The sequence below is a fragment of the Mus musculus genome, chromosome 8 (genome assembly GCF_000001635.26).
Source record: "Mus musculus strain C57BL/6J chromosome 8, GRCm38.p6 C57BL/6J".
NCBI classification, from domain to species: Eukaryota; Metazoa; Chordata; class Mammalia; order Rodentia; family Muridae; genus Mus; species Mus musculus.
Window position 1 is genome coordinate 82,374,505 of NC_000074.6, and position 12,049 is coordinate 82,386,553.

Below are 12,049 nucleotides of genomic sequence, written 5' to 3' on the forward strand. Positions count from 1 at the left end.
ATTTACATAAGTGAACTTCCAGGAAAGCTGGAGACTTTAAACTGAGAAAATAAGAGAAAACGGGAAAGTCAGTTCGGGGAAGGGCTGCAGAGTAAACACTCCCAGTGCAGAGAGGCAAGCAAGTTGCACTGTAAGGAGTTACTCATAGACAAAGAAAGGGGAAGGAAGTTCTGCTAACTTCTGCCTCTGACTCATCACTGAGCAGCAGCACTTTAAGTTTCCCTGGGAAAAAGGAAACAATTCAGACAGGTGCCTGCATCTGCCTGTTTGTATGGATGTGGTGACGTTCACTGGCACTTGGGTACCAGTTCTGTCAACTCCAGCTTCATTGTGAGACGGTGCCACCAAGAAACATGCCATATCTTTCCCATGAACAGCCTTCTTTGTTTCTTCCAACAAGTATTGCTGTTTAGATTAATTTCTCAGTCAGAGGGGCATGTTGCCTCTCAGAATATTCAGTTGATGGTGGTTCACTGTTACCAGTGGGTTTCCTCCATGCCCCTCTACTCCCTCTATCTCAGGGGAGGTTCCCCCACAAAGATTTTTGCTTGGGCCACAAAGGCTAAATTGTTTGGATTTCATAGTATCTTTTATATTCCTCGAGCTCTGCTATAGAATTATTTATGAGTACCCCCCCCCACCGCCAAGTCCCTGCCACCAGGTCCAACCTCTTTATTCTCTGTATGGTTACCTGAGAAAACAGCTTATTTTAATATAAATTTAAGTAGTAGATTAATCAAAACAACTGTATTTCCTTACCTTTGCAAGTTTCCTAGTAACCATACAGAGAGACTAAGATTTATTAATATTGCCTTGAGCCAGATACTTAGCAATCATTGCTCCACTCTTAACCTCCAAGCTCATCAGGTTTCCTCTCAGACATCAATCCCAGTTTATTTCCAGCCCTTTGTCCTTTTTGACTCAGCTCTCTTCTGATGTTTTTAATCAACCTCTCCCCAAGGTTCCCTCTGGTTCTTTCTCCACCCTTTCTAGAATCAGAAATCCCACCTTGTTCTCTCTAAAGCTCTGCATTGGCTCGTTGGCTTTTATTGGCAAGACAGAAAATGAATGAGAAGCAATGTTTAAACAAACTTGAGACAGGAGTTTCTAAGAATAAACATAGCAAAGTCATATCTAGATTGAAACAAGATATGAGAGCAGAGAAATCAATATTTGAATAAGACAGGGATAACCTTTATGCAGTGCACAAAAAAGTTATGCCTACAGCTTCCAGAAAGATATTTATATTTGGCATCAATTGTTGCCATCGTCGGTATGGAAACAGAAGAGTTCCTGGAATGTCAGCATTGGTGAAGTAGCAATGTTAGGAAGATTCACAGAGATGATCAAACCAGTGTTCACATATTTTCTATAATATATGCATAAGTTCTGATGTCTATGATGGCTACTCTGGCTTGGCTGAATTGAGAAGATGCCCAGAAAACTGGCAATCCATACTTCAAGGGGTATCTATGGAGGGGAATTTGGGAAAAACTGCTTCCTGGGTGAATGAGCAGGGCAGACAGGGATCCTGAGAGGTGGGAGTGGCCATGAGCAAAATGGACCACAAAAGTAGACGTGGGAAGCCAGCTTTCACTCACACTCTCAGTCCCTGGCCAAGTTCACTTATTTGTTGCTGTTGCCTGTGGACATAAGACTCCAGCCTCTTTTAATTATTGATCTTAGAATTGCACCAGAGGCTCTGTAGGGACTGCCAGGCCTCTGGTCTTAGACCAGGGCTGTCCCTTGGCTCTTCTATCATTCTGAGATTTCTAGCTTTTCCAGTTAATGCAGATTTAGCTCTCCACCCTGCAAGCAGTCACTGCAGGATTTCTCAGCCTCTGTGATGTTCTGAGTCAGCTCAATAGGTCCTCATTTGTAATAGCATGTACTTTTGGTTCTGTTTCTCTGGAGAAGCCTGAGTAATATGCCCAAACTCCAAAAATTTTTTCTAACAAAACTGTTAGAAATATGCCAGAGTCATACACAAAAGAAATGTATTCTATTGAGTATTTCCAATATCTACCCAAATTTAAAAAAAAATCAATGATGGCATTTAATATATTTTAAACTGCATTACTATGTGCAAGGTGTTAATATTTACTTCTGTAATTCCATACAGAAAAATGCCATTATATGGTGTTAAGTACACAAAGCTACAAAATAAAATTTTCGTTCTTTTTTAATAGAGAGTATAGAAAACTAAGAATAGAGTGTTGAATTAGCTGTTAGTTACATAACTGGCAATATGTCTTCCACTTCACACTTCTCTCTTGGCTTCACATATACTATAGTGAACACACATTATTTTGATAATCAGAAGGATAATAAGAAATATAATTGAAAACTTTAGCCAAATAGAGTTTAACATGGATATCAGGACAACCAGAGCCCATAGGCTGTGGTACTCGCTGAAATACAAAAGGAGAAGACTTAATATGAAAACACATACAGGAGAGACCTCTGAAGTAGAAATTTCTGGTTCCTTCGGAAATTCAGTTATACCATATGATGTTGGCCTGTGGCAGACAGGTGAAAGGGTGTTTTGACGAAGCAGACAAGTGAGGGGATGTTTTGCTGAAAGAGACACATGAGAAAGGGCACATGATGTTTAGGAAGAATATAAATATGACTCCACAGCCAGTGGGAGGAGGCTCTGGCATTGGTTCAATTTGCTCTGTCTTGCTGGTCTTCACTGATGGTGCTCTTGTATTGGTTGGCCTTGCATCATGTTGCTGATCTTTGCTTGTGGTGACTTCATAGAGAGTAACTCACCAAAGAACTTCTCATGATATTCTGCCAGCTTCTTGTTGCTTTAATGGACCTGGGGCATTCGCCAGAGCCTTGAGATTTCTTCTGGATTGAGCTGCTGTTTCTGATTCACGTTTGTGTTTGCTATTAGACTGAACTGCTGAACTGCTGATACCCTGACAATAAAGACTGGAATTGTCCAAAGAACTATTTCTAAACAGGTCTACAACCTCTGTTTCCTATTAACCTTCCTTTCCCACTACCTCTGGTGGGTGGTGAGTTAGAACGGAGGTTGAAGCACTTAAGAACCCTTATTAGAGTAGGTTTTGAAAATTCTAAGCCTACAGAACCTGTATTTACATACAACATAAACAATTTTTTTTCATTGTACAAATGTGTATTTTTACGATGTAAGTATTAAAGGGCATGAAGAATGCAACAGGTGAGATGGGCCAACAAGACTGTCACTGCTGCCCAGGGTTCTTGACTGTAGGGCCTATGAACGTTCTCAATTGAGTGTCCAAAAGGAAAGCTGCTTTGATGGCAAACAATCCTATTCAAAGTGTGCTTCCTTGGGTCCTTATGGTAGTAAAGAGCAAGGGTCATGAAGTGACAAATTTTACTTAATTGCCTGTGTGTTAGATGCAAATTAAAAGAGATTCCTTAAGTTTCTAATTCAACTCAGCCTAAATTTCCAGCCTTCCCTCACATCCATTGGAAAAGCTATCACTGGTCATCCTCCTATAGCCAGTTGAATGACCTAGTTTCTGGCTTTTGAACAAAGGAAGCCAGAACGAAATTATTTAGGGAATCCAGAGAGTTGAAAAAATTCATAAAGCATGTGACAGTTTTCTTATGTCTTCAGGAGCCTTATTTGTTACTGGTTACTGCTGGGTAGGGCATTTCCTGCTTAAGTTTCTTACATCCTTCAAGTGCAGTTTGAATCAAAGAAAACTCTGGCACAATAGTTTATTAGTCCTATAGTTTATCACGTGGAAATTTTAAAAATATGATGGTTATTTATTTTTTATCACTATCTCACAGTGGCAGAGTAAATTGGAGCTACAGTGTTTTTGCTAAAATTGTCCCAACTTCTATAACTTCAACATCCAGGATACTGCCTGTCTCTTCCTTGAGCCCCATGGCAACAATTCCTAAATGTGTGTGTCTAAAACAATAAACACGAATTGATTTTTGAGTTCAGGGAATTTGCCACAAAACTAGCTTCCCTTCGAGAAAGCCTGGGAGATCACTGAGTAAATGTCTGCTTAGTTGATCAGTACCCAGGACATGTTCTTTGCACTTTTTCTTTCAATTTTTATTATCTTTATAATTTTCCAACAACAAAAAAATGACTGAAAAAGACAGGAATTAACTTTCTGTTTTGGATTCTTGTAAAGTTATTCTTCTAATAAGCCTGGTCACTTCTATCACCTCCCTTACCTTGTCTACTGTCAATCTTGGTCTGACCACACACGACAGAATTTTGTCTAGAGGTCACACAGAAATTACAACAGAGAATAACAGTGAAAGATATGCATTTACCAATAAGATGCCAGAGCTTAGTTTTCTGGGTGTTTGTTTGCTTGGTTGATTGGTTTGGTTTTGCTTGGCTTTGCTTTGCTTTGCTTCTTTTTATAGCTCCCTACACTCAATGTATCCAGACAGTGTTCTCATATAGTTATCAAATGTTGAAATTATTGATCAAACAATCAGACCTGTGCTATTTTCTAATCTGTTTGCATTAAAAAAAATTCACTGAAGAAAGGGATCTTAGAATTACTTTTGAGTGAAGCATGAAGTATCCCATTCTTTCATATTACCCAGGAACAGAGCAGAAAGTGAGGGACAGAATTTATTCAACATAGGTGCCAGAACCATCTGGTTTGGAAATGAAACTCAGCTCTGGACACTCATATTCATCAATGACTAAGGTTCCTATCAACCCACGTGATAGAGGATAACTAGTCTGGACAGAGAACTTCTAAATAAGATGACCTAAAATATTCTGATCTGACTCCAGGTAAAAGGAAACAACCACCTATGTTATGTGCCATACTCTCTGACCTCTCAAATGCTTGTAAAGGCTGGCATTTCCTTCTCCAATAACATGCTCGTTTTCTTAAACCTTGAGTGTAAACAACAGCACCTTGCTTTTCATGGCCTATTTATTGTTTGTCACATTATATTGCATTATTATTACATTGTTGCATGATACAATTCTTAAAGTTTGCTTACTTGGCCTCCTGTAGGCTGGTTATCTGCTGACATGGGTTTCTGTGTTCTTAAGGACCTCACCAGCAAGGACCATGAAGAGGCAGTGCTTTGAAGAGCCAGAGGGCCATGTGTCAAGGTGGATTCTGTAGGAGTAAAAGGCAAGGCTTAAAGAGATAAAATTCATACTGACTCTTTTCCTCAAAGTTATGGTTAAATATGGACCTGTCATTCTGATAAAGACTTGTGTGGAGAAAACTTGAAAAACTAGATCTGAATTGTTTTTTTTTTTTTAAAACATTCCTAAAGTCGTCAGTTCCCCACAATATAATTGACACCCATGTTGACTGTAACTCTCATAATAAATCAAAGCAAATAGGACATCAAAGATAACTGTGGGCTTCATTACAATTACAAAATCTAAGCAAGATAATGGAAGTTACTTGTAGACATCTGTTCTAAGATTTTCCACTCCTGTACTTAGAAATGAGTGTGTGTGTGTGTGTGTGTGTGTGTGTGTGTGTGTGTGTGTGTGTGTGTGTGTGTGTTTTATCATTTACAAAGTATATCTGCTTTTTAAGGGGTCTAGTTACACTGTTAGAGAAGCTTAAAATAGCCTACCTCCTATTTTGCTTTCCAGAAGTACACACTTTATGCTTTTCAAGAGTAAAATAATATATTCTATCTTTTAAAATAATTAAGAAACATGCACATTACAGAATGATTAATGATATGAAGGATATCATATTTATAGCTTTAATATTATGTTAGATAAGTTCTTCTGATCGTTATTGGGATATTAGGAGTTTGAATAAAAAAGAAGCAGCTGCATTGTGTTGCCTAAACTTCCCAAGTGAGTCCCAAGTGAGGGTTTACATATTAGCTCTAAGACTAACTCACAGAGAGGAGAACTCTAACTTAGCATTTGATATCAGCAGCCCACCCCAAGACTTCATCTCTAGTCCACATAAGGAAGAGTGAATGCCAGGGAGGAGAGGAAAAGGCAAAAACTGGAGGTACAATTCAACAACATCCCTCCTAGAGGATTAGCGCTCAACAGGATGCTAGCTTCTCCTTGTCCTTCTCTTTCCCATCCTGTCATCCTGTCATCTTCTTCTTTCCTTTCTCCTCTACGATGTGTAAGAACATGGCAAAATGATAGCCATCTCTGGAGCAGGAAAAATCATCTCACCAGAACACAAGTCAGCTGGATTCTTATTCCTAAAATCCACTGCCTTCAGAATTGTAAAAAACAAACTCTCCCTGTTTAAACCACTCAGTCTCTAGAACTCTGTTACGATACCCACAGCTGACTCATACAAATTATAACACATCCCCACCAGCCAGGAAACACCAGCCAGGAAAATTGATTTTCCCTTAAATATGCCCGTAGAAAGGAATAAAATAACAGAAAAAAATTATTGAAGGCTTTGCTTCAATAAAAATAAATAAAAATTTCCACTCTGGAAATCAGTCTGGCGGTTCCTCAGAAAATTGGACATGGTACTACCAGAGGATCCCGCAATACCTCTCCTGGGCATATATCCAGAAGATGTTCCAACTAGTAAGAAAGAAACATCCTCCACTATGTTCATAGCAGCCTTATTTATAATAGCCAGAAGCTGGAAAGAACCCAGATGCCCCTCAACAGAGGAATGGATACAGAAAATGTGGTACATTTACACAATGGAATACTACTCAGCTATTAAAAAATGAATTTATGAAATTCCTAGGCAAATGGATGGACCTGGAGGGTATCATCCTGAGTGAAGTAACCCAATCACAAAGGAACTCGCACAATATGTACTCACTGATAAGTGGATATTAGCCCAGAAACTTAGAATACCCAAGATATAAGATACAACTTGCCAAACGCATGAAATTCAAGAAGAACTAAGACCAAAGTGTGGACACTCTACCCTTTCTTAGAAATGGGAACAAAACACCCATAGAAGGAGTTACGGAGACAAAATTTGGAGCTGTGACGAAAGGATGGACCATCTAGTGATTGCCATATGCAGGGATCCATCCCATAATCAGCTTCCAAATGCTGACACCATTGCATACACTAGCAAGATTTTGCTGAAAGGACCCAGATATAGCTCTCTATTGTGAGACTATGCCGGGGCCTAGCAAACACAGAAGTGGATGATCACAGTCAGCTATTGGATGGGTCACACGGCCCCTTATGGAGGAGCTAGAGAAATTATCCAAGGAGCTAAAGGGAACTGCAACCCTATAGGTGGAACAACAATATGAACTAACCAGTACCCAGGAGCTCTTGTCTTTAGCTGCATATGTATCAAAAGATGGCCTAGTCGGTCATCACTGCAAAGAGAGGCCCATTGGACTTGCAAACTTTATATGCCCCAGTACAGAGGAATGCCAGGGCCAAAAAGGGGGAGTGGGTGGGTAGGGGATTGGGGGGGTGGGTATGGGGGACCTTTGGGATAGCATTGAAAATGTAAACGAGGAAAATACCTAATAAATAAATAAATAAATAAATAAATAAATAAATAAATAAATAAATAGAAATATTCTCTAATAAGAAAAAAAAATTATTGAAGGCTTTGCTTCTCAACAAAATCCTGTGTGTTCTCACTAATATCCTAGAGTGGCTACTATTGCTGTGATAGATTCCATATGCAAGAGCAACTTGGATTGGAAAGGGTTTAATTCAGCCCTCAGTCTATAATACATTATGAAGAAAATTTAGGGCAGGAACTAAAGAGAGGCTATGAAGGAAAACTGTTTACTGCCCTGTTCTCTTTATCAGCTGACTTTTTTATATCACTAAGACTAGCTGCCCAGGGATGGCACCACCCACAGAGGGTCATCTTCTTGATTAATGATTGATATGGGAGGTCTCAGCCCCTGTTTATTATTTTTTTCTCAACAGGGGTTCTCTCTTCCCAGTTGATCCTGGCTTCTGTCGAGTTGACAAAAAAAAAAAAAAGTCTAACAAGACAAAGGAAACTAACATACTCAGATCTGATGAGCCATAAGATGAAGAAACGGAATTGAAAGTGAGAAATTCAGCCTGCCACCCTCTATAGGCCAGTGCAGAAGCATTGTTAAAGAGACCTCACACCTATTCTGGAGGAGCAGCCCTAACCAAGGCCCCCCCATCCAAAAGTCTTCTTCAATCCTTAGCTGGTCCAGGAGAAATTCAGCCTCTTAGCCCTCTACCATCTCCTCATGTCCAGCTTGAGGCAGTTAGAATCAGAAGGAAGCTAGAAAGCATGCTACATGGACTGTAATGTTCCTGCTTTTAATTAGGAAATATGGGCATAAGACTCTCAGTATAAGACTAGATAATTAATATAGTCACAAAGTTGCCCCTATGTAAAAATTAGGGAAAGTAATAAAATTTAAAATGGGAGGGGGGAATAGACAACGTGCCCCTCCCAAATAAAAGGCATAGGAAACACCTTGTAGCTTTTGAAGTTTAAAATTGCAATTTGAATGTATCTATGGAGTCAAGCATTAAGTTTGAGAAAATAACAGCAAATGTTAAACGTATTAGACAGGGGAGGTTTAGTTGCTTTCATTAATCAAGCAACTATGAAATATATCTATGTTATCTTGTATAAAGGTATTTAGGCTAAGTGGTGCTTGAGAAGACTATGACCATGTCACTTAGCACTCTGAAAACACCATGTCTCATTCAAAGGAGATGAGAAATATGTTTAACTGAATTACCACCCCTCTTAATGCAGTAACCAAGTTAAGACCCTTTGCTTTGTTTTTGTTAGGAAAAGAAAAACAAAAAACAACAACAACAAAAACTCTAGAAATGGTGAACAACCATTACTTTCTATGAATGTATTTTCTGTGTCTGGTTTTCCTGTTCCTAACTTAGTGATCCACACCTTAAAAACATGCAGAGCTGTGCTGTCAAGCTGTGCACAGTAGCCACAAACCCTACGTGACCATCTGAGGGTAAATGAAGTAAAAGAGAACAAACCAGAAATCCACTTCCTCACAGGAGCCAACCACAACTCCAAAGCTGAAAAGCTGAGGCACATGCAATTTTGAAACATGACTTAGCCACCAGCCAGCAATACCACAGCATGCGTGAGCTAACTCAAGATACTTTCACCCGTGGCATTGTGAAAGCAGTAATATCTACCTCACAGGATGATTGTGCAATTCAGCATCTCAGGCATGTGAGTTGTGTAAAATGGGCCATGGCACACAGAGAAGACTCAAAACTATTGTTGTATTTGTATTATAATTTTATGTTCATATTTGATTCTTTTACTGCTACTGGTGATTGGGTGACTGAGACTTAAACTGTTTATCAGATCTAAGAACATGAGCCAATACATTTGTACCTGAGATTATGATAGTCTCCTTGAGATGACACACCTCTGGACAGGGTCTTAAAATTTCGAAGAAAGTGGTCAAAGATCATGAGGAGTTGGACAAAGCCACAAAGCAGAACAGGAGGGTGAGGTTTTCAAAGGTTGAGAGCTTGAGATAAATTTCAAATAACATAGGTACTGCAGAGGTAGAAGAATGAGAGTGGAGAAGATGTTAGAGGGATCAGGCCACGATGTTGGAAAGTGAAGCAAGAGGCAGGGAAGAAGCTCTGTAGTCTTTGCTCCTCAAAAAATATATTTCCTTTCCATCCATAGGCCAATCCATATCTTGTTTATTTGTAGGTTACAGCACCAAAATAGTCTAGCTAGGCTTGACTTTAATAGTGGTCACTTTTGTGTTCTTTCATCCCTTCTCCATGTTATCTTTATATGAAAGCATTGTGCATATATGCTACTTTTAATTGAAGAAATAGATATGGAAAGCTGTTTCCTGAACTTTGGAGATTGGCTGTTAAAAATAAACTACCTCCCTCCAGTCCAGAGATATGTCATAAACACAAAAGATCCCCAGGTATGCACTTAAAATAAAGGATCTGCTTTTGATTCCTTGTGGCATTTAGATAAAAAGATCCATATAAAATGTCAGTTACAATTCATTATAAAAATCAGCAAATCATCACAAAACAATTTTCCAGTGCTGCCACTAGAGATAATTGTTTAACTATTAAAGTGTATGCTATGATTTATAGCAGTCACTCTGATTCCAATCACAGCGTGATCACTCAGCACTGCCACAGAAGACACACCCCATCTGTTTGTCTCGGGAAATGTTGCATGACGACTGTAATGACGCGTACCTGCTATCACCTGCTGATAACATCCCGTCAGAAGGAACAACAGCCTAATGACACAGCTCAGCTCCTTCTGGCAAATGGCCAGATTCAAATATTTCTACTGCCTCCCGCAGAAGTGAGCAGCATGATTACCACAGTCCTCGGTAATAACGCCATCAAATAAAGCAATCTAGAACAAAGTGGTTATTTTGTAGAATACTAGTATACTTTTGACCACAAAAATCCCTTGGGGTCTATTCTGTCTACAGACAGTCTCACCAGCAGTGACTGCCATTCTCCTTTGCTTTAATTATTCTTGCTGATGAGACCTCAGACATCACTTATTTTGAATACTTGGCCTTTTGTGCAACATAGAGAGTGGTTTACACTGTATATGTCAATCAACAGAGTAGTAACAGATTTCTGGAGTGATCCCAAGCATTATTTGTCTACAGCATTGCTTGAAGGGCCCTTCCTGACAAGGGAACAAAGCTTCTAGCAGCAATCCAACAGCTCGCTGAAATGCTAAGATCTTGATTAACCAAGTTTATTTGTCAGTTGGCATAACAAACGTCAGATGCCTGGGCAAAGAAAGTGGCTACTGCTTTCCCTCTCCCTGGCCTAGTCAGCAGACAGTATCCTCACTCTCAGTTATCATTTTTTCTTCTATAGGGGTTATGTGCAGTTATTTCAGGTAGAGCCAGTATATCCCTGGCCTCCAAGACAAAGGACTTAATTTAAAAATATATCTTCCTTCCATTGACCTAATCAACTACTACTTGTTAAAATAGTTATCAGAAGGCCAACTATTACTCTGGTAAAGTAGTATTCATCAAGCTACTACTAAGGATGGTCATTTTTACCTTGTTAATTAAAATTTTTTTCTCTGATTTATATTACTTCAATCATTCTCTTTAGATTCAGTATCAAGAAAGTGGGTTTCCTAAGCACCAGCAAATGCTGTGCCATTCCTTGTGGGATGAAGCTTGCAATACTCCAAGAATTGACTTGTTGAGGGAGGAACTGAAGGATCTGGCAGACAGACATCAAAAACTTGCTTCTTACATCAGGACAATCTCTCCACATGGAAGGCTGCCATGCTACATGACTAAATTACAGAAAAGTCGATTCTTTAACACACACACACATGTTGAGAACAAAGACACCTTAAAAGGCTTTGCTATAACTTAGGACTTAACATATCCTAAAATGTTAAGTCATATAATTCAGGTGTGGTCCCCTGTGCAAATGGTGTTTGGAGGCAGAGTTGTGGGGAAGTACTTGCATCTTGGAAGTCCTGGCTTCAGAAATAGATTATTCTATTGGTATATCAATATTTGAATAGGTTGTACAGAGGAGGTAGAGCTGGGTCCTAGTTAAGGGAAGTAAGTGACTGAGGAAACACCTTGGAAAGATAAATTGACCCCTTCCTGTTATATTATGCTATCTGCCCCCTAGCACCTTGAATTGTACCTTTGCTCTCTGTCTTATTTCTGCCTCACTACAGGCTGAGAGACACTGCAGCCATCCAATCATGGACTTTAAACTAAACTGTGAATCAAAGAAAATTATTCCTACTTCCCCCTCTGCATTGTTTGTCATATTGACACCAACAATAACAAGTACAACACAGTTTTATAGAATTCATATGCCATGTAAAAGCATAACATAAATCATCCCCATGTAAGCACGGGCCATAGCCTTCTAGGCAAGTAGCATCCAGTATACCCCTAACATTTGCTTACAAGAATTTGTTTCTAAAAAGGCAGAATCTCTGTCTGTGGATTGTTCTCTGAACAATGATAGAGGATTCACCATCTTCTATTATATTCTCATGAAGGCTACCATGTTCACAATTAAGTTACTAAAATAATGGTAGCTTTATCACATTGAAGCTGAAGAATTTTTTATAAAATCTGGATCCTC

The 12,049-nt window shown here is 39.2% G+C and overlaps 1 protein-coding gene across 17 annotated transcripts in view; it reads right to left on the bottom strand.

Annotated features, from left to right (window-relative positions):
- The window catches only part of Il15 (interleukin 15), a 71,629-nt gene that overhangs the window by 42,881 nt on the left and 16,699 nt on the right, over positions 1-12,049 (bottom strand). For 12 of the 17 annotated variants that reach the window (XM_006530714.4, XM_006530708.4, XM_006530707.4 and 9 more), the window contains one exon: positions 4,990-5,111. The exons of the other annotated variants lie outside the window; for them this stretch is intronic. The gene's annotated coding sequence lies outside the window, so the exon portion shown is untranslated. The remainder of the gene's footprint in view (positions 1-4,989; positions 5,112-12,049) is intronic. 17 annotated transcript variants of the gene reach the window in all.